This window comes from Gekko japonicus, unplaced genomic scaffold (genome assembly GCF_001447785.1).
Source record: "Gekko japonicus isolate JY-2015 unplaced genomic scaffold, Gekko_japonicus_V1.1 scaffold37, whole genome shotgun sequence".
In the NCBI taxonomy this organism is placed as follows: Eukaryota; Metazoa; Chordata; class Lepidosauria; order Squamata; family Gekkonidae; genus Gekko; species Gekko japonicus.
Window position 1 is genome coordinate 227,385 of NW_015171503.1, and position 23,895 is coordinate 251,279.

The following is a 23,895-nucleotide window of genomic DNA, read 5'->3' on the forward strand; positions in this document are numbered from 1 at the left end:
ATTCCTGGGGCTCATCAATTTCTACCACGCCTTTTTGCCCCACAAGGCAGCGGTGGCAGAGCCTCTACACCGGCTACTGGATAAATCGGCCAAGTGGACCTGGGGCCCAAGGGAGGCGGCAGCGTTCCGGGGAATAAAAGCGCTCTTGATTTCGAACGACGTGCTCGCCCATTTCGACGAATCCCTTCCCGTGGTCCTCGCGTGCGATGCTTCTCCGTATGGCGTCGGCGCCGTCCTGGGCCACGTCCTCCCCAACAGCCGCGAGGTTCCCGTGGCCTATTACTCCCGGACCCTGACGGCTGCGGAGTGCAACTATGCGCAGATCGACCACGAGGGGCTGGCAATCGTGGCGGGGGTTTAAAAATTTTACAATTTTGTCTACGGCCGCCCCTTCACGATTGCCACTGATCACAAGCCCCTCCTGGGACTGCTGGCGTCCGACAAGCGAACGCCCCAGGTGCTGTCTCCGCGGGTGCTCCGGTGGTCCCTCTTCCTGGCCGGCTATCAATACCGCTTGGAGCATCGGCCGGGCAAGGCTATGGGCCACACGGACGCTCTGAGCCGGCTGCCGCTCCCGGAAGAGGGGGCAGACCCCGCGCCGGCCCTTGGCGTCCTGAGCATAGAGGATCTCCCGGAGCCCCCCCTGCACACCGCCGACATCGCAGCCAAATCATCCCGCGACCCCCTCATCTCCCAAGTTTTGGGCTGGGTGGTGAGGGGTTGGCCCGCATCGTCCCCGGGGGCCGAGTTCACGCCCTTCAGCACAAGGGAGGATGAGCTGTCGGCACTGAAGGGGTGCTTCCTGTGGGGAGACCGGGTAGTCGTACCCAGCGCGCTGAGGCAGTGGGTGCTGGAGGCACTCCACGAGGCGCACCCAGGGATCGTGCGCATGAAGGCTCTGGTGCGGAGCTATGTGTGGTGGCCAGGAATCGACACTGAAATCGAGTTCTGGGTCCGGAGATGTACGCCCTGCCAGGAGGTTCAGCCCAATCCGCCCAAGGCACCGACGCAGGCTTGGGAATCTACGCGCAAGCCCTGGTCCCGGCTGCACGTGGACTTCGCCGGGCCGTTCCAGGGCCTGCTATTCCTGGTGATGGTGGATTCATATTCCAAGTGGCTGGAGATCAGCCCCGTCTCCACCACCTCGACCAAGGCAGTGATCCGTTCCCTCCGCCGGATCTTCGCCACGCACAGTCTGCCGGACACCATCGTTTCCGACAATGGGACGGCCTTCACGTTGGGGGAATTTCAGGAGTTCCTCCAGAAGAACCTGATCCGGCACATTCGCTCAGCACCCTTCCACCCTGCAACGAACGGGCAGGCGGAGCGAATGGTGCGGACGGCTAAGGAGGCCCTAAGCCGGATCACTGAGGGAGACTGGGAGTTCAGCTTGGCCCGCTTCCTCTTGACACAGCGGACGACCCCCAATCCCGTCACGGGTCACAGCCCCGCGGAGCTCCTGATGGGCTGCAGACCAACCACCCTGCTGGACCGCTTGCATCCAGACCAAGCACCGGAGGCCAGAAGGGCGGCGGAGCAGAGAGAAGCACCGCGGGGGTTCTTCACAGGAGACTCCATTTTCTTCCGGAACTATGGGGCCGGCCCAACTTGGCTCGAGGGCCGCGTCTCCAAAGTCAAGGGCCCGGTCTCGTACGAAGTGACGACGGAGGAAGGCCGGTGGCTGGAGAGGCACATCGATCAGCTTCGACAGCGGCTGGCCCCAGGGGGCACGGACACGGCCCCGCCCCCCGGAAGATGGAGACCGAGAGGAGGCGCCACCACCTGACAACAGCCAACCCGCAGAGGCCCCGAGCGCGGAGGGAGGATCGGTCCCGGAAGAACCTGAACCACCAACGCAGCCACCAGAGCAGAGGGCCCCAGAACTGCCAGACCCGGCCCCTCCTCCACCGGCCCCCACACCGGCTCCTTCACTGGCACCCAGGCGTTCCACCTGAGAGCGAAAGCCCCCTGCTTATTTAAAAGACTACATCACCCAGGTGGTGTCTGAACTATGGGGGGAGGGGTGTTATGTATGCAGCCCACCACACGGCGGCCACAAGAAAGACAGGAGCTTGGCTCCGGAAAGACAATGGGACCTAGGATCCTAGTCCCCCCCCCAGCTGACCAATGGGCTTCTTGGCGGGAAATTCAAACCCTCCAATGGAGTGGGAGGCCCAGGGGTGGGAGTGTATATAGTTGGCCTTGCAGGGCCGTTGTGTGCTCTTGTGTGAAGTACTGAATAAACGTGTGCAACGGCATGTCGTTGTCCGAGTCTTCCATGCGGCGAACAGAGTACTTTACAGTGTGTCAACTGACTTCAATGGACTTAGAAAATCTTCTTCCATTTACAGTGTAATCCTAAACAGTTAACACCTTCTATCATGGATATTGGCCATTAATGTTTGTACATGTTTGTGGCGGCTTCTTAGCTCTGTTGTCCAGCCGTGCCTCCCAAACATTCTTGCTGGACAACTCCTTCCTGTCACTTTTTTTGTCTTTTGGTTGGTTCCCCACCCCGAACAAGAGAACACGGAATTGAGCAGGAAGACTATTAGGCTGTTAAGAGGCTGTCTCACTTCCCTTCTTCTAATCTTAAAAACAGCCTGAACCCAGAGACTGTTTCAACACCCCTTCCAAAAAGATAAAAATTCCAACGCTCAATTCAGATAATTACATTCCATCACTCAGTGCTGCCTGCTGTGATTTTCTACTCCTCCACCTAGGACATTAGGAGTTTGTCATTTTTGGCCACCGTGCTGCTAAAAGGAAGCGCCCCCCCCCCCCCAAGTTGCAGCTGCAGCAGAGATGCTTCTGTCTTTGTTAACCATTCTAATTATCCATGCAGTGCTGCACAGATAATTAAGAGGTGGAGGCTTGCCTATGGACTCAAGTATCAGCCTCTAAATTTCTAGCACACTAATCACTGGTGAGGATTATGCTGTCATCCTGTTTTTACAACACTACCTGGCATTTCTAGGCTACAGGGACTCTGTACATGAATGATATCATGTCACCACAACCCCTAAATAATCTATACTTCTCTTGATCCCCTGCCATCCCTCAGTCCAACCTGCAGCGAAAAATAGCAGCACAGTGACAAACACCCTGCTATGCTCATAATACCACAAGAAAGGAAACAGAGACTCAGCCATGCTGGGAACAGGAAAGAAGGAAAACAGCTTTCATCCCAAAAGGGACAACAGACAACTCACCCTAGCAAACTGAGCTCTTGGCGAAGAATGGCCTTCTTCACTAACAACCCCCACCTGCTTGCTTGGATTTCTTCTCACTTGCCGGAATGGTGCTTACGTCATGCCAGACTTTGAATGAACTGCAATTATTTCCAGCTCCCTACAAGTGGCTCAAGTGGCTAAGACACTGAACTGCAGGCTGTGGAAGTGAGTAGTTCAGCAGTTCGAGACCCAGGTGCCGCATGATGGAGTGAGCTCCCATCTCTAGTTCCAGCTCCTGCCAACCTAGCAGTTCGAAAGCAAGAAATTGCAAGTAGATAAATAGGTACCACTTCAGTGGGAAGGTAACAGCGTTCCGTGTGCCTTGGTGTTTAGTCATGACGGGCACATGACCACAGAAACGTCTTCGGACAGCGCTGGCTCTTCGGCTTTGAAACGGAGATGAGCACCGCAACCCTAGAGTCGGATTCGACTGGCTTTCGAGCAAGGGAACCTTTACCTTTACAAGGGTTCAGGACTAAGCCATGTCAATAAAAGGCTGATTGATTTAACCAAGTCCTAAGTCAGAGGCTGTGGTGGCTTAGAGGTTACGATGCTGAGCTGCAGACTGGGTCTGTAGTTTGGCAGTTTGAGACCCTAGTGCCGCGTGATGAAGTGAGCTCTCGTCTCTGGCCCCAGCTCCTGCCAACCTAGCAGTTTGAAAGCAAGAAATTGCAAGTAGATAAGTAGGTACCACTTCGGTGGGAAGGTAACAGCATCCCATGCGCCTCAGCATTTAGTCATGCCGGCCACATGACCACAGAGAAGTCTTAGGACAGTGCTGGCTCTTCAGCTTGGAAACAGAGATGAGCACCACCCCCTAGAGTCAGATTCGACTAACTTTCAAGCAAGGGAAACCTTTACCTTTACTAAGTCAAAGGCAAATGACCCAGCGCTGATAGTAAGGAAATAGCATAAGGGAGGCACACTGAACATAAATGCACAGGTAGTGTCAGCACCGGTATGTTTTGGGGGGGCTCTAAACTAAAACACTCAGGTGTTCTCTAAGTCAAGGATGGGAAGTCGGTGGACCGGGGCCCATATCCAAACCTAGCCCATGGCCATTAACTCAGTTATAGACAGTGCAGCTGCCCAAAGACAAATGCCAGCCTGTGGGTCCATCATTCCGCAGAATTTCCAGACCTTTGTGAAATGTTAAGTGTTTGCTAATACCTCAGCCTGCATCTCCTTGCTTTTTGTGCTGGAGTAATAGAACATACAAAATAGCCATCCTAATATTCATTATTAGTGTTTTATTCATTTCACATTTAAAAAAAATGATTTTATCAACGTGTTACATTGAAACTAATAGTATTGCATTAATATCACATATAACATAAGACAAACAGAATGTTATCTAGGAAAAAGGTCTTTCTCTGACATACATTTACTTTATAAGTGCACTCAATTAAAAAGATACTGTAGTTCTATACAGAGGATTATCAGGGAGTATATCCTTTTCTGTCATATAACATATTATTGGAAACCAGATTTCTATCCATTTTGATTCAGCTCTAGCAGGAGATTAAGTATATTATTTGAAATTTTACTCATTATAAAATGCTCCCATATCCAAGTTTGCTAGTATGAATTAATCGTAGGCTTTTTATTTGCCCAGTTCACCACAATCATCATTCTAGCCACAGACAGTTATATCAAGATTGTTTCTGTTTTTTGTCTATTCCGTAAAGAGTATTTCCATTTTACAGTTTTTAATATATTTCACAGCACTAGAGCTGTCTCTAAATGGCAATTGCTCATTTGGATGTTAATGTATTTAAATACACATATGTGAAAGCTGTCTTTTCTTAAGGAAAGCTTGACTCTGCTCAGTCTGTAGATTAAAAAGTGACATTTGAAAAACCAGTAGGCTGCATCCAGAATTGAAATGGATTTTAGAATCAAATGTTTCTCTGTCCTCTTATTTAACTAACCATCTAGCCCATGGATCCGCAAACATGGTGCCCACCAATACCTTTCCTGGTACCCATCAAGCGTTTTTAGAAAGTAGGTGGGCCTAGTGGGGGTTATTGATTGGCTGTGCAGATTAACATAACATGGTTTTAGCAGCATCTGCCACTACACTATTGGTTTTATTCTCTCACTCCTATTTCCCAGTGAATTTTTTAATATTACTCCTCTCAGCCCCTGCACTTGGACTTCCTTTGTATGTCTGGGGATGGCAGCCATTTTGTGATTACACCCACCATCCTGTGTCAGAATTCCAAATATGGCCATAGGCTCAAAAAGGTTGGAGACTCCTGATTGAGCCCAAGGTTTGCGAGGTTTCCTAACATCAGAGCAGCTGAGCCAGTAACAAGCCAGGAGGACATGCAGCATCTCAGACCAATACCAGAGGCCTTCTGAAATTTTAGAGAGACCTGGCAAGCCTTGGTCAAGCGGTTGACTCACAAGAGGAAACTGCTCCCACTGTGACTTTAGAGTTCATTAGCCATTGGCATTAAGATGAGTAGAATCAACAGAGGCAATAGAAGAGTGGAGACCAGAGAGGAGGTTGGTGATAATCAGGAAGGAATTTCAGTCAGATATCCCGTCATACAGACAGGCTCTTCCATAGTGAATTCAGATGTGTAAGCAGAACTAGAACTGACCAGAACGCAGCCAATCAGATTCAGATCCCCACATTGCTATGAAATTTACTGGGTGACTTCTGCTCAGTCACAATCTCAGCCTAAACCAGTGTTCCCTCTAAGCTGAGTTAGTGTGAGCTAGCTCACAGTTTTTCAGCCTCTGGCTCACACATTTTTTGTCTCAGCTCAGGAAGGATAACTCCAGAGCAAACTAATTTATGCAGTAGCCAAATCACTTGCTCACAACTTTTATGCCACTAGCTCACAAAGTAGAATTTTTGCTCACAAGACTCCACAGCTTAGAGGGAACATTGGCTAAACCCTAATCTACCTTGCATGGTTATTGAAAAGATAAAATGCAGGCCCTGAGATGAATAGCCCAGGAAAGTCCAATCTCATCAGACCTTGGAAGCTAAGCAGGGTTGACTCTGGCAAGTACTTGAATGGGAGACCTCCTTGGAATACCAGGAGGCTGGGGTAGGGTTGCCAAATGGGCCCGGGGGGCGGGGAATCCCCCGCTTCGGCGGCCCAATTTCCACCGCAGCGGAATTGGGCCCCGGGGGGAACCCCGCCCCCGAAGCTGCGTCACCAGAGGTGACGCAGCCACGTTGCTGCCGTTGGGGGCGTGGCTGAGCTTGTCGGGGGAGAAACCATATGGTTTCCCCCCCAACGAGCTCGGCCATGCCCCCAACGGCAGCAACGTTGTACGCCGGCAAGGCTCCCCTGCTCCGAGGGGTAAGTCAAGTTGGCAACCCTAGGCGGGGGCAGGCTTTATTCAGCCACCTCTCTGAATATCCTCCAGGCCCCCAGTAAGGGTCAGTCACCAGAGGTCTCCATGACTTCCAAGTGTGCACACATACTCACACAGACACGCACACACACATAAAAATACAAAACAAAAAACAAGAAAAGATCAGATGCAGGAGGAGAGAATTGCACATGCTGCCATGAGATGCTTGGAGAAAAGGCAGGATGAAAATATGACCAATTCACATAGCAGTAATATTTTTCACAGAGCTACTTATTTAATTTTGGTACAAGTGTAAAAACACAACGTAACTGCAATATACTGGGTTCGAGACGCTTATAGTGATCTTTGTCAGGGTTCCCAGTCAATCACACTCAACACCAGGTCTGCAGGAATACCATTTTATTGAGAGAGATAGTACTTGAGACACCATTAACATCTTGTGTCAGGAATGACGCAGGAAATACTACCTTCAAAGGAGACCCCCTGACACCCCCAGGCCAATGAGCAAACACCTTAAAGTGCGGGCTCATACAGAACTGTTAGGTTCCCAGCAGGAAGCTTAGGGAAGCGCCTCTAGCTCCAAGGTCACCTGCAAGATAAGCACCAGGCTAGAGAATGCATGAGGGAGGGAAGTTAGTAGTTGAGAGTTACACACCCCAGCCCATGGCAGCATCAGCTGACAATCAGCTCATAGTTTATTAGTGATTAACTGTAAGACAACTCAAGCAGGGCAGGGGCTCTGCTTATATGTGTGTAAAACACCACACCCGACACACACACACTCCCCGTGATAGACTATTTTCATTACAACTCCTAATCTATAGGTCCATTCCAGGATCCTGGCTACCCATTGTTCAGGTGACACAAGCTTTGTCAGTTTCCCGGTACTGTCCCGCTCAGTACATAACAAAAACCAAAACAACAGAAAATATGCACAGAGCTGAACATTCAACAGGGAGAGTGGATGATTTCAGAAAAGTCAGGAACATAAGATGGCGGTCCTACTGGTTATGAGGGTCAAAGGGTAGCATACTTTGGAGGTAGTATTAGGATTAAATAAGACATGACAGATCATGGATCCCTATTCGTCATTCAAAGTGCAGCTGTAGCTTTCCAAGGCACTATTTTGGTTGGGACCATGCAGAAAGAGGAGAGGGGATTAAGTCTCATAACCAGACAGCATTGCTAATTGAAACTAGACCCGTCCACACATTTAAGGGTATCCATCTTTCTTTCCTTTAACGCATTAACACCACCAGTGGGCAGTTTTGATAAGTAAAATCATCTGAGGATGGATGTCTTTCTCCATGATCTCTGCCATGCCTGGGTGATATTTGGTGTAAAAAAGCCTCAAGATTGCTAAAGCCTTTGGAGTACCAGATCATACAGCTAACTCCAGTTCTGTTTCAGTCCCACAACAGAAGGATTATGACAACACAGGCATTTACTACACTGGAAGTGAAAAAGTCATTAGCTTTTATCAAAGATCATGTATTGATCAGGCAATATCTTCATGAGTTCTACATCTGGTTCAGAATAAATGGAGTGGTTGGTTGGTGGTTTTTCTAGCTTCATGCAAGACAAGCAAAACCTGGAAATCAGGTCTGTCACATTTGACCAAGCATTCCAGATTGTTACAGCCCTCTCAACCATCAGCAGAAGATGTTTGGTAAACACAGTAGATTGTTAACAGGTATAAAGTACAAGAGCATGGCATTTGCACTAAAATTGATCTCAACTGTGGTGTATTAATGCAGACTAGTTCTCCAACACACCAAGGACTGACTAGCCTCTTTCTCACAAGCCACTTAGACCCATAGAAGAGAAGAAGAAGAGGAGAAGAAGAGATTGGATTTATACCCCGCCCTTCACTTGGAGTCTCAGAGTGGCTTACAAACGCCTTTCCCTTCCCCTCCCCACAACAGACACCCTGTGAGGTAGGTGGGCTGAGAGAGCTCTGAGAGAACTGCTCTTTCAAGGACAGCTCTGACAGAACTATGGCTTGCCCAAGGTCATCCAAGTGGAGAAGTGGGGAATCAAGCCTGGTTCTCCCAGATTAGAGTCCGTGCACTTAACCTCTACACCAAACTGGCTCTCCATCTGTGTCTCCAGAAGCAATACCTATGCACACTGTATCTAGCCAAAACGAATCTCTTGATCTTAGAACTAGATGGTATCAACTCAAATCTGATTAAATTACAAGGTGCTGACAAACTTTCCCATTAGTGATAAAGTAGCATGCGTGAATCCAGTTTAGGAACTTTCTGAAAATTTGGTACTATTTGTTGCCCTGATAAGCAGCCTGGCCATTGTCTATTACATCTGTAGGGGGAAAAAATCCTTCCCAGAGAACTGTTGGCATTAAAAGAACAGGGATAAATCATTAAGGCCAATGGAGGAGAAACAGGGGGAGCCAGCTTTGCAGCAGTATGGAAATCATGAGCAAAACAGCTTTGTGAAAGATGTATAAAAAATGTTCATCTCAGATTGAGCAGAAGGACAGAAGGGTGATCATTCCAGCAAAGGATGTTCCTTGTTTCCAGACTCTACTTGAATTAAGTGTATAGCACTGGTGTTTGGCACTATGTGAACTGCTGCAATGGACTCCTCCTGTTCCACAATATGCTATGGCATAGACTTTCCTACATGACACATAAGTATGTCCATTAGAGCAGCTGGAAACATTAGGACAGCTTTTTAATTATGTGCTCCAAAACAGGAAGCAGACCCTCAAGGCAGGGCTATTGGTATTCCAGTGTTTGGGACCTTTTTTTAGAAGATTCCATTCTGCAAAAACTGCAAAAAGATTAACACAATCGATCCAAAAGTCACCTTAAGCTTCCCCAAAGTTCTCAGGTTTTTGAACTTTTGATCTTCCTATTAATTCTATTTATAAGGAAATTAAGTGATAGAGCGTGCCCTTCTCTTATGAAGCATGCAGAAGCTATAACAGGAACTATTTTGCCCCTTCCAAGTGACCACTGTGATGCAGTGATTAGGATTTTGGACTAGAAAATGGGTTTGGATTTCCATTGGACCATGAAGGTTGTTGGCAGTCACTTCACAAAGTTGTTACAAGGATAACATGTGGGAACCATCGGCTCCCCACATGCACAGTGAGCCCAGCTGGACTGCCCTGTCCCCACCCATTTCAACTGGGTGGCAGGAGAAGGCAGTGCAGCAGCTGGGCTGCAAAATAAATACACCAGCAGGGAAAAAACGGTGCTTACTGCAAGCACAAAATCTGAGGTCAAGCTTAAAGGCTTGACTGCTCAGATTCTCTGCAGTAAGCAGTGTGTGCATAACAGTCCATGATCATCTTGAATCCCAAATCCAAGTGAAGTATCTAGTATATTATTCCAAGACTGTATGGACTTGGTCACTCTGGGGAGCTCTGACTAACAGCTCTTTCAATTCCCTTAGAGTGTGAGTAAGTTTGCGCAGGAGACTTCTCATTGCATTTGCTGCTTTCTGCTGCTCATGAGCAACCTCGTGTGCTGGAGAAAAGCCCTTTGGAATATCCAGACCAGCAAGGCGGAAGGTGAGAAAGCATGCTTTTCTTTTCTCTTTTTTTGTGACCAGGAATATGCCAAAGAGAAAGTATAAATTTAGCCATGAACTTGAAATAGTTTCCTTGCTTCAGTGCTGGCAGAAATAAAAATGGAGCAGAATGCACTACATGCAAGAGTTTTGTTTCTGTGGCTAACAAAGGAAGACATGATGTGGAAGCACACGCCAGCAGTGACAAGCATATGAAAAAAGTCAAGAGCAGTCTTAAAACCTCTAATTGAATTCTTTATCAAACAAAATTCAAAAACAGAAGACTGAGTTATAGCAATTGAAGGAGCATTGTAATTTCATTTTGTAAAGCATCACCTACCGTATAGGTCTATGGATTGCACTTCAAAATTATATCAAGTGATATATTCTGATTCAGACATAGTGAAAAAGGTTTCCTGTGCAAGAACAAAAGCGGAGGCCATTGTCAGTACAGTGCTTGCTCCACATACTGTTGCTATACCAATTCGGGATTTAAATGAAATATTCTACTTCTTTTTCCACAGATGGCAGCAACCATGGCTCACAAAAACTATTCCCTGTTGTGATATAATATTTTCATAACATTCATGGTATTAACATTGATACAGCTGAATGGCACATCAAAGAAAAAATGGAAAACGATAGGGGACTGTATTACACAAGCATTAAAAGACCATGGCCTCCTTACAAAGTATGTTGCATTCTCTGATGATAACATGAACACTAATTTTAAAAGAATCAATCACTCTGGAAGCAAAAATGTCTTCCATGCCCTTCCGTCCAGCACACATCCTTCACAACTATATACAGCTTGGGGCAGACACATTGTCTGTAGCCACAAAATGCATCATAATGAAGATTTACAATTATTTCTCCATATACACAGTAAGAACAGAAAATATCAAGAAAAAGAAGAGATTGGATTTATATCCCGCCCTTCACTACCCAAAGGTGTCTCAGAGCGGATTACAAACTCCTTTCCCTTCCCCTCCCCACAACAGACACCCTGTGAGGTAGGTGGGGCTGAGAGAGCTCTTGACAGAAACTGCTCTTTTTCAAGAACAGCTCTTATCAGAACTACGGCTTGCCCAAGGTCATCCAGCCAGGTGCAAGTGGAGGAGTGGGGAATCAAACCCGGTTCTCCCAGATTAGAGTCTGTGCACTTAACCATTACACCAAACTGGCTCACCTGACTCAATTACTGTGAATTCATTGATATAAATTACAGACAATTATTGTCACACAGCAGAACAAAATGACTATCACTTTTTCCTGCCATAGAATGGTTACTGCAGGTGTTTCCTGGTGTGAAGTCTTTCTTCTATCTCAATCCAATACCCCATCCATATTGAAGAAATTATTTGAAAATGACTTTGCAGCAGTGTATCTGTGTGGCACCTAACATTCCTCAATGTCAATGTTCCATACAAAAGTCCAAAAATTAGAAAGGGGGGAAATCAATTTTGGAAGTTTTCACTGTATTGCAGTCAGTTTGTCAAATGTTCAAACATAGAATTGAAGCAGCCTTCCTTTCAGTGAAAACAAAAGAGATCCTAAGCATAGAAAAGAAAGATGGACTGGAGGAAGAAGTTGGTCTGTTTATGGAAGAAGCTTCTTGCTTATATAGTGTGTTTGGAAAATTTGCAGAAATGGACAGTTTATTTTAATGAGTTTGACTGTTGTTATTAGATAACTTTAACTTATACCCTTTCATTTGATTATGTTTCGCATACCACAATATACTTGGGAGACTGAGACATGATGGTGGTGCATGATGTAAAATGTTTTGACCAGTTCTGTAATCTGAAGACTTTTGTTGAAAGTGCTCAAATAGGTGAAGATTTCAAAAGTGTGCCAGTTATTGGCGTGGGTTAAATACTTACAAAAGTGCTACAATGCTGAGTTGCTTAAAATAGCACAATTTTTCTTCTGCATTCCAGGACATGATGCAAATGTTGAGAGAATAGTTTATTTAATGAACGCCCAGTGGGCAGATTAAAGGAACAATCACTGAAGCAAGAAAAAGTGTTCTATTACTGCAATATAACCTACATGACCCTTCAGTTCTAGAAATACCTACTTGAACAACCAACGCTACTTAGGGAGATAAAAATCTTCCAACAAGTATTCAGGTGTCACTTAATCAAAGGTATACAGGTACTGGTGTTGCAAGCACAGAAGTACTTACTGATGGGTAAATTAGCATGTGTATGTAGGGAGTCTCTTTTTGTTATTTGCCTACTGTGTTATTTCTTTCCCACTTCAGTGCAAACTTGCCATTTCAGTAAAAACAAGCAATATATTGTATATAAATTTATAATAAATAATTTTCCGTGTGTGTGTGTGTGTGTGTGTGTGTGTGTGTGCCCGTGCATAAGCCCATCCCATCTACAATGGCTGGGTGATTTCTGCAGTCCTGTTTCATTTGCCAGCAAGAAATTCTTACTTGTCTGGGCATCCAAGAAAAAAAATATTGTTGGTGAATAGGGTCCTCTTTTCTCACTCACAAAATCTGGTCACCCTATATTCACCAGATGGGATTTCATTAAGTACAAAATCAAAGGATTAAGCAGGTGGCTGGTGGGATGTAAAGTAGCACTTGGCATCAGTAACTATGGTACTTCTGTCGCTTCAGAAAGCCACCCAATCACTGAAACAATCCTTCACAACAAAACTGTGTAGTAATAAACAGCTCGTAATTCTGCTAGCAGTTCAAGGCCCTGCTGTGACAGGAAAAGCAAGACAGGGACAGGAGAATGCAGAATAAGCTTTGCCCCAGAAATATTTCTCATTTGCCTGCTACGCTGCACACACAATATATTTCCCCTGTCCAAAAATCTTGGGAGTAGTTTGAAGTAAAATTAGGTTTTAATAGCTCTTTTTTTAGTTTTTTAGTTATGACCAACAGTCAGAGAGATCCATCCTCTACTGATTGTAGGGTTGCCAGCTCTGGGTTGGGAAATTCCTGGAGATTTTGGGGGTGGAGCCTGGGGAGGAGAATTCCAAAGCCGCCATTTTCTCCAGGGGAACTGATCTCTGTCACCTGTGGATTACCTGTAATCCCAGGAGAGCTCCAATTACCTTGACGGTTCCATGCATGGAGCACCCTCTTTGTCTGGAACGTTTCACCTATCCATCCTCATAGGATGGCTTCCAAGTTGCAGCATTTTAGGAGAATGAGGGTACAATCCTATGTCCATTTACCTGGCACTACTATGGGACTTATTTCTGAGCAGACTTGCAAAGGATTTGCTTATCATGTCTGTGTTTACTATACTCACCGCAACCCTGGTAGGGTAAAAGGAGAATGCCTTGATTCAACAATAGTCATTCTCCTCCAACATATATTTTACATAGACTCTTTAAAACCCTCACCAGAAGGGAAAGCTTGGGAGTTTGGGGGTAGACAAAGAAGGAAGTTATTTGCTGGGGCAGGGTTATATCCAGCTCATCAGTGCTTATGTAAGTTATCACTAGAGATAAGTTTTCTGTGGAGAAAGACTGCAGTTTCCATAGGTAGCCCCCATAAGACTTAAGTTACACTTATTACCCGCTGGAACTCTTATAAGAACATAAGAAGAGTCCTGCTGGATCAGACCAGTGGTCCATCTAGTCCAGCATCCTGTCCCACTCGATGGCCAACACTTCTTCTGGAGGTCCAACAACAGGACACCGAGGCAGAGACCTTCCTCAGATGTTGCCTCCTGGTACTCAGATGTTTCCTGCTTCTGAACATGGAGGCTCCCCTTTAGTCACCATGGCTAGTAGCCACTGATAGAGCTATCCTCCATGAAGCTGCCTAATCTCCTTTTAAAACTGTGTGTAAGAACATATCCTTTGACTTTTTTAGATGTCACACATAACATACAGGGAGAAAGCAGGATATGATGTGGTGACAGGAGCCATGTTACATGTCATAGGACAGCAGAAGCAGGCAAACAAACTCTAGCCTATTACTCAAGATCAAGATTGGGTACTGAGAATAGATGAAGTCAAGCCAATCTCAAAGTGTTCTAGGACAAGGGACATCTCAATATAAATCAATCACAAGATAAAGAAAATTGTAGAAACTAAATGTGTGGAAATAATAACCTCAGAGGAGAAACATACTGTAAATCTGAACTATCCAGAATTCTTAGCAAACTGCAGAATATCTTATTAGTCAATTATAGCACATTTTTGTCTCTCCAGTACAATTTGATGCAACGCTGGGCTATTTTAGTTTATTGTAAGTTGACTGGATCAGTATAGAAAAGAGGTAAAATATATGTTGTAAATTAATAAAAATAAATCTACATGCTGAAGTAGTAGCACCTTTGACAAGACAGACTGAAGCAGATTGTTGAGTAATGAAAGATACCAAAGGGCCGGTAGACTTCTGGCCATGCTTTCAACTTTCGACATTGCCTATGTCTTATAGCAACACTCAGCTGAGACCCCACAAGTTATCATAGCAGAGAACAAAAAAAATAAACACTAACCCTTGTGAGCAGAATGAAAATAAAACAGTCAATCCCAACTTCTTAAGAAATTTGTAATTAACATAAGAACATAAGTGACGCCAATGTTGGATCAGGCCAAAGGCCCATCCAGCCCAACACTCTGTGTCACACAGTGGCCAGAAATACCAGGAGCCATCAGGAGGTCCACCAGTGGGGCCAGGACATTAGAAGCCCTCCCACTGTTGACCCCCCCAAAGCACCAAGAAGACAGAGCATCACTTGCCCCAGAGCCCCTATCTATACCTTGTGGCTAATAGCCACTGATGGACCTCTGCTCCATATGCTTATCTAAATTGATTTTCTTTAAGCTAAGAAATGGATGTTTCAACATGGCAGTGAACTCCTACAGATGACCCAGGTAAGCTCTCTCAAACTCACATTAAGATAAGTTGATCAGTAACATCATATTGAGTGGTAAAGAGAACTCTACCACATGTTAATAGCCAATGTGTGGTGATTTTACCATAGGTTTGGGTCATTTATGAAACGTTTCCCACTGGAACTCTTAGTAGAAAATATGCATCCATCTGGAGCTTCTAAATTTAGAAAACAAGACAATTAAAGTGGGGATGTAATAGAAATTTATAAAATTATGAATGTGGTTGAGAAAACTGACATAATACCCATAATACTTGAACTTGTGGACACCCAATAAAGTTGATGAGCAATAGATCCTGGACAGAAAAAAAATGAAGTACTTCTTTACAGGATGAGTAACTGGTAAAATTCCCTGCCAGTGGATAAGAACCTAAAAACATAAGAGAAGCCATGTTGGATCAGGCCAATGGCCCATCAACTGTAACACTCTATGCCACAGAGTAGCAAAAACCCAGGTGCCATCAGGAGATCCACCAGTGGGGTCAAAACTTCAGAAGCCCTCCCACTGTTTCCCCCCAAGCACCTAGAATACAGAGCATCACTGCCCCAGACATAGTGTTCCATCTATACCTTGCAGCATGGGCCTCTGCTCCATACGCTTATCCATTCCCCTCTTGAAGCGGCCTATGGTTATAACTGCCGCCACTTCCTCCAGTAGTGAATTCCACATGTTAATTACTCTTTGGGTGAAGAACTACTTCTAAGCCTACTGCTCATTAATTTAATTGACTGCCCACAAGTTCTTGTACTGTGAAAAAGGGGGGAAAGTACTTCTTTCTCTACCTTCTCTATCCCATGCATAATTTTGTAAACCTCTATCACGTCACCTCTCAGTCATCTTTTCTCTAAGCCAAAATGCCCTTATCTTCCCCTTTTAGTAGAACAGTCGACAAAATTCTCTTTTCTTCTGCTTATCCTCATATTTTGGAAACTACTGCTGGATTGAACATCAAACTACCATCAGTAAAGCTTGGCAGGGGTGCTTCCCACAGCAAACCCCCCCCCCACAATTTTGCCTTTTTATTGCAGTTGCACACAGAGTTGACATCTTCACTAAGTTATCTACTATGACTCCAAGATCTGGCCAGTTACCACCAGTTCAGACCATCAACATATATTTATAGTTAGGATTTGGGGCTCCAATGTGCATTACTTCGCACTTGCCCACATTGAACCTTTGCCACATTGACTCCCAGGAGAAGGATGTAGTGATGACCTTTAAATGCCATCTGATTGGATCCATCAGTGCTCTTCTTATGTTCAGCAGGAAAAAAATGCAATTAAAAAAAATCTTGCACAGTTAAAGACAGACAGTATGTACATCCAACATCTCATTCATCATGATTAATTGGGGCTAAGTAGCAGTGCTGTTATTTATCAAGCAATATTTCTTGGAATAGACATATCAATTTGGGAGCTGACTGTAAACTGAACTAGGCCCACCCTTTGAAGGTCTCAGGGACATAAGGAAATTACATCCACACCAAGAATAGCTTTGGCCTCTTTACTGCAATGATTCAATCAGAGAAAATCAGTGACAGCATTTTTAACTGAGCTTCAACATACATTTTTAATTCGCTTAAGCCTCACAGACCAATTCCTCCTCTCCCTCATCTTTAAACCCTACCATTTTCTTTGTGCATTCTCTTTAGTCTTGCAAAACATTACATGCACATATTATATGTGGTTTCACCAACCAGTTCTACAGCTCTGCTGCCTTGTATCTCTGTACCTTAATAAGACGGGCTACATTTTTAGAACAATAAGTTACCACAAATTCCAGATCTTTGTTAGCAGTGTTTACTCACACACAGAATTAGCACAAAGGCGGCATGTATTAATATTCAAAGAAAGCAGTGATTATTGTTTTGCCCATGCACACAACCTGAAAGGGCCGTATCCCTTTCTCCAAACATTTCAGCTCTTCCCTTCATAGGTCATAATAGTTGTCCTCAATAGTGTTTCTAATCAGAAATTGATTTATATCTTTCCAGGCTCTCCCTCTGCTAGGCTCCTGAAATGATGGTTGGCTTAAGAGAGCTAAAAGGAGAGAGGAAGAGGAAGGTTGCCATTTTTATTCAGATAAGGATGAATTGCTGATCCTTGCTTCATCTCAGTGGAAGCCTCTTCACCACATCACTACAAATACACAAAGTGGCTGTATATGGCACCTTTGTGTTACCCTTTCCCAGTATTCTAGAGCACCCATAGCAACATTAAAGGGAACAGAGAAGAAAAGATGGCTTCTGGTCTGCAGGTCCCCAGAAACTCCAAGCCTACGTAGAAAGACAACATTGTTCCAATGAAAACAGCTAGACCTTAACCACATGATGATTTAATAAAACACTGTTTTGAAGCAGCTGGCAATATATATACTTAGCTGCCTGCCTTGGGTGTGTAGAGAATGTAGGTTTTTAAAGCACTGAATAATGTAACTTTAAATAAAACTGTTTTTGCACTAAACACACAAATCTGCAAAACCTCAGTAACAAAGAGCTGAGATGACTGTCATCACTGCGTGTGACTCTGTAGCCGGCCATGAATGCTCAAACCACAATAATAAATAGCTCGCGTTTGCTTGCTCCCGTTTACAGAGCGTATTTATTCCCTTTCACTATCCTCAGATGAGTCAAAGCTTGTGCAAAGCAGCTTTTTAAATGCATGAATGCTGCCTATCAGATACTCTTAAAAAAAAAAAAAGCCTCTTATCTGCCTGCCTAGATCAGTGACAGGGTCAGGCAGCTCAGACCAAAAAACACTTTCACTTCCACAATCGGGAAGCAATCCACTTAGCCGGAGGGACTGCAGTAAGACGAACATCTTGAAAAGGCACCAGAAATACGGAAATCTGTAACTGGGTTACGCTCCCCAGACCCTGGCTTGTCCCTCTGGAGGAGCTCTGGTTAAGCAGGCACATTTTACAACAGCCTCGTTATCCAATGAGAGACGCCAGTGCAGTCTTTATGATCTGGAGAGAGAAACATCCTACGAACTGGGAGGCGAGATATTTGGACGGTGGAGAGAAGGAAAGGGAGAAGGACAGCGGAGGAGAGCCGCTAAGGAAGGAGAAGCGAGGCTGGCCTTTTAAAAAAATGGTATATACTAAATATCGCCTCGAGTTGTCTGTTTTAAGGGAACAAGCTGACCTCAAATTCACCGCTTTCACAACTACGTCTAATCTCCTCTCCCTTTGCTCCCAAGTCAATTTTGGCTAGAAGAAGTGACTGAATCTGCTTTAAGAAGACGCTTCCGCCCCCCCCCCCCCTTCTTCCTCGCAGGGTGTTTTCACTGCCTCCCCCGCAAACGGAGACAGGGAAGAGAAGAAAGGAGTCCCCGCCGATTCCAGCCTTCAGTGGAGAAGCGAAGCTGTCCAGACAGACAGCCATACCACACACACACACACCAGCCCCAACAGCTTAAAATCTCGCAGGCGCAGGCACGCACACACACACACACACACACACCCCTCCTGTGGGCCAGAAGGGTTCGTGTCCCCCACGAGAGAGCTATTTTTGTTTAATGGCCCCATATAGCAGACGGGGGGGGGGGGGGCGGGGTCAGACCCGTCACCCCGCTGCTCGACCTCCCTGCCGCTTCTGCCATCTGCTCGTCCCTCCTGGGCTCCAGCTGCCCCTCTCCTCCCTCCAGCTACAATTTCCAAAGCATCCTCCGTCCCCGGTGGATCCCAGCACTGAGTTACCTTGGAGCCAGCAGAATCCTCCTGCACCGAACTGGGCTTACCCGACCCTGCTGCTGCTGCTGCTGCTGTTGTTGCCGCCGCCTCCCTCTCTCCCACGAAAGCTACCAGCAGCTTCCTGATGAATTTAAAATATTTGGTGCGGGTGGGTGTGTAGTGGGTCCCCACACTCCTTTCTCCTGACGTCAGGATGTAGGGAGTGGGAGAGCCGGGGAAGCAGGTGGGAGGGGTCACGGCGGCAACTTCTGCAGACTTTAAAGAGGCATCGCGGGGGTGGGTCACAAACCCGGGCATCCCCGGAAGCAGCCGCGTAAAATGCCTGCATGCCCTTGGACAGACGAGATCAGTAAGGTGGTGGTACGTTTATACCTAGGCTTTGGGCAATTTTGCCATTTTTACTCCTAGAAGAGATAGCTCAAGGCGTCCAGAGGCAAAGGAGGGCAAGAAGGGATCCTGTCCCTTTAACGACAGTGTGGAAGAAGAGATTGGATTTATACCCCGCCCTTCACTTGGAGTCTCAGAGTGGCTTACAAACTTCCCTTCCCCTCCCCACAACAGACACCCTGTGAGGTGGGTGGGGCTGAGAGAACTCTGACACAAACTGCTCTTTTTCAAGGACAGCTGTGCCAGAGCTTGTGACTGACCCAAGGTCACATCAGCAGGTGCAAGTGGAGGAGTGGGGAATCAAACCCGGTTCTCCCAGATTAGAGTCTGCACACTTAACCACTACACCAAACTTGTCTTGAGGCTTGTCTTGTAGGGGTGAAGGGAGAAAAGCTGGTCCTCCTGAAGTTCCCTCTCCTGCAGAACATACAGAGAGCCCCAATTGTCCTCTGTATGATCTGATCACCCCAGGTGTGTTTACTGAGCAGAAAGTGCAACTGACTTCAGTGGGACTTACTCCCATGTTAGTGTGCCTAGGGACTTCAGTTCTATGTTTCCAACCCTTGTTTCTTACTGGCAATCATGGATATTAACTGGAACCACACATTCATTGCCTCTTTGCTAATAGAAATGGTAAAAGCCACATAACTTACCACAAAAATGTAACTTCAAGAACTTTGCTTACAGGGTTTGCTTCTGGGTTTGCTTCTGGCTAAATGTCAACTTATAGGCTATAGGTGTTCTCCCACCTTGTCTTTTGTTTCCCCTTGGCAAGAAGAAAGCTCTCTCCTCTCACCCCAAGAGCAAAATGTTTTTTAAGCCACCTGTGGTAGTAGTTGGTGGAAGGGGGGGCCACCTTACCTGGAAGGCCCACGCCACTTTTTAAGAGGGAGGTTCCATACAGTGTGGTACAAAAATGTAATATAGGCTGAGAACTCCTCTCCAAGGACCTCAAGAGGACTGCCTCATCTCTCACACCAGTTCTGCCAAGTTTGCTGTTTGAACACCAAGGAGGCTGGGTGTCTTGGATTGGTGGTGTTGTGTCCTAACCGACCACGTGTGAGATCAGTCCGCACGTGGTTGGGCGAAGAACCTGAGCTTCGCACACAGGAACAATAAATTGTCGGATCCTAGTCCCCGCCAATCAGGAGGCTAGGCTCCGGTGTTGGGTGTGTGTTGGGTGTGGTTGTCCCTTGGGAATAAAAGTCGGCCTGCGAGCTGGCTATTTTTGTCTTGTTCCTGCACTATCTAATAAACTTATAAGCTGATTTCACTACATCATGCATTGGACCCAGTATATTATAGGTGACACATACAACTTGGAGGGGGCTGCACTTTCAGAAATCCCCCTTTCTTCATAATTATTCAAGACACCAGAATCCTGACCTCTTTTGCCTCAAGTCAAGCTAAGGATAAAATATAGATATGTTAATCAAAGACTAGTGTGGATAGAATATAGATATGTTAATCAAAGACTGGTGTGGCACAGGTTTTTTCTTACAGATACAAATTACGGCCCATAAGATGGTGAACCATCTTATGCTTGCTTCCCTTCCTCCCCCCCCCCCGAAAACATATTCCTCCTTTTCTGAATAAGTAATATTTATTCAATCATTCAAAGAGGCAGTCATGTGGAAAAAGTTACACCATACTGAGCAAAACAAAGTATGAGTCCAGTGGCACCTTTAAGACCAGCAAAATTTATTTCCAGGTATAAACTTTTGTGTGCATGTGTACTTCTTCATATATATTGAAGCGGACTTCCTCAAGCCTTACGTATAGGTAGAGAGAAGGTGGAGGGTTAGTTGCCAGGAAGGGCTAATCGGAGTCAAGATGCATAAGTAACTGAGCCATAAGTATAGCTAAGATTGGATTAAAGCAGTTGTTAAGGACTGTAAATAGCAGCAAAAATAAAAGTTAACAAACAGATGCGAGAACTGAGTGACTTAGCATGTGTAGTGAGATAAGAACATGATACTCTGATCTGATACCATACTGAGTAGTTAGGGTGATTTAGCAATCCTAAACAGGTCTACTCAGAATCCCACTCAGGTCTGTTCAATGGGACTTAATCCCAGGAAAGTATTTGTAGGTTTGCACTAAGGATATAACCATGTGCCATAGCTTTCCTCCCAAGGAGCAGGTGTCTTTTAATTTCATGGCTGCAGTCACCATCTGCAGTGATCTTGGATCCCAGGAACGTGAATACTGTCACTGCTTCCATGACTTCCCCTTCTATTTGCCAAGGAGTGATGGGGCCGGATGCCATGATCTTAGTTTTTTGGATGTTGAGTTTCAAGCCAACTTTTGCTCTCTCCTCTTTCACCCTGAACAAGAGGCTCTTTAGGTCCTCTTCACTGTCTGCCATTAGAGTGGTATCGTCTGCATATCTGGGGTTATTGATGTTTTTCCCGGCAATCTTAATTCTGGTTTGTGATTCATCCAGGCTGGCATTTTGCATGATGTACTCTGCATATAAATTAAATAAGCAGGGTGACAATATACATCCTTGTTGTAAGTCTGTATGGTTAAAGCAATGGTATTCCCAGTAGTAATGTATGGCTGCGAGAGTTGGGCCATAAGGAAGGCCGAGCGCCGAAGAATAGATGCTTTCGAATTATGGTGCTGGAGAAGACTCTTGAGAGTCCCTTGGACTGCAAGGAGATCAAATCAGTGAATCCTAAAAGAAATCAACCCTGACAAGTTCCCTGGAAGGCCAGATACTGAAGCTGAAGCTCAAATAGTTTGGCCACCAAATGAGAAGGGAGCACTCACTGGAGAAGACCTTGATGCTGGGAAAGATTGAAGGTCAAAGAAGAAGGGGATGGCAAAGGATCAGATGGTTAGACAGTGTCATAGATGCAACGAACATGAAATTGAGCAAACTTCAGAGGACGGCGGAAGACAGGAGGGCCTGGCGTGATGTGATCCATGGGGTCACAAAGAATCGGATTAAACTGTGTGACTGAACAACAACAAAAATAACCCTGTGCATATTTACTTGACAATAAGGACCACTGGACATAGTAGGACTAACTTCTGAGGCGACGTGCCTAGGATTGCACTGTAAAAGATGTCAATTATGTTGCCAGCCAGAAAAAGAAAAGGCCCCACACTATTCTTGAGTTTTTAACAAGGCAGGAAAAAGGTTTTCACATCATGGAGATGAATGTGTGTTGTCACAAGAGAAAATCTGCAGATTGGGCTGCTCTTAAAGGCACTGTAGTGTGAGGGACTGAGATGCAAAGGATCACCAAGTCTCCTGTCCCTTTATTAGTTGTGTAGAAAAGGGAATGTGGTCATTCCCCAGCTTGTCATGTGAGGGGTGCGAAAAACTGAAATTCTCTCTTCTACACAATCACTGAACATTCAAAAGGCTTCTGGTTACCTTATAGAGAAAATACTTTAAGAGCAAAGCTAGGATGCAGTTCTTTACTTTGACCCACTTTTAGTTCCTCAGAGGCAGTGTATAACATCTGCTAATTCAAAAGCGCTGCTCATTACATTCTCCTGACGTGTTATCTGAAGAAATGTGGTGTTGGTACAAGAACAGCAACACAGTTTTGGTTGCTAAATCATTTAATTTCCCTTGAAGCTTTTGTACTCCTAAATATACTATTTTCTTTCTGCTGAATTTCAGGTATTCACAGATACCTCTCTCTGTTTCTTGCAACACAAAATTCTCTCAAGACCGTATGATCATCCTGCAAAGAAAAAGTCTGTGGTCCTCCGCTGAATTACTTGAGACTAAATCCCATTGAGCTCAGTGGGAATTACTTCAGAGGAAACATGCTTTGGGATTATATTGAGCAATTCCTGACATTGACAGCTACAGCTCTGTTTACATTGAATGGGAATACTTTCCAACAGACAGTTTGTGATAATTCTGGGGAAACAGAACTCTCTAATATGAGTCCAATGTAAATCGTTCCCACTAGCTTCAGTGAAAGTAGACCCATGCACATGAAATAATATTACTTGGGTGGTTTAAGTGCACCTGTGATGGTTGTAATATGGAATTAGTAAACTACTATATTAGTACAAGTGTTTTGTTATTACATTTTTTCCTTTATGACAGTAAGAAGCTCCACTGATAGGAGCAAATATATGAAACCTGTTTATAATAGTAGTGTTCAGATAGTCTTTGAAGAATGTCAGTTTTTTATTTTTATTTTTTGTGTGTGATTTTCAAGCTTCTTGCAAGCAGTCACAGGTTTATTAAGGAGAGACTTCCCTTACTTCCATGTCATGATTGGCCTACAGTCCTAAGGACACTCTTCCTGGGAATGAGTCCCATTGACTAAATCAGGCCTTACTTCCGTGTAGACCTGCCAAGGGCTATTCCCTGAGGCTACTTTGTGGGCCTAAGATAGGGCCTTAACTTGTTTCTCCCCAAACTACTGTCACAAGCAGGGCTCCAGATATACTGCATTGGAAGAAGGGCAGGCAACAGGAACAGGAGAGAAAAGTTGCAGCACCTTCTACCACTTAGCATCCTTATAACCAAGTTTGGTGTAGTGGTTTGGTGTAGTGGTTAAGTGCGCGGGCTCTAATCTGGGAGAACCGGGTTTGATTCCCCACTCCTCCACATGCAGCCGCTGGATGACCTTGGGCAAGCCATAGTTCTGTCAGAGCTGTTCTTGAAAAGAGCAGTTTCTGTCAGAGCTCTCTCAGCCCCACCTACCTCACACGGTGTCTGTTGTGGGGAGGAGAAGGGAAAGGAGTTTGTAAGCCGCTCTGAGACTCTGAGTGAAGGGCAGTGTATAAATCCAATCTCCTCCTCTCCTCCTCCTCTACCTTGGCTGAAAGATGAACATATTCT

At 45.3% G+C, this 23,895-nt stretch overlaps 1 protein-coding gene across 2 annotated transcripts in view; it reads right to left on the bottom strand.

Moving 5' to 3' along the window:
* The window catches only part of CSDC2 (cold shock domain containing C2, RNA binding), a 28,041-nt gene extending 9,166 nt beyond the window's left edge, over nucleotides 1–18,875 (bottom strand). The window contains exon 1 of one of the 2 annotated variants that reach the window (XM_015419207.1): nucleotides 18,693–18,875. The gene's annotated coding sequence lies outside the window, so the exon portion shown is untranslated. Of the gene's footprint in view, nucleotides 1–10,452; nucleotides 10,510–18,692 lie in introns of those variants that run through there. The other variant, XM_015419209.1, reaches the window with a different exon arrangement.
* Between the last annotated feature and the right edge of the window lie 5,020 nt (nucleotides 18,876–23,895).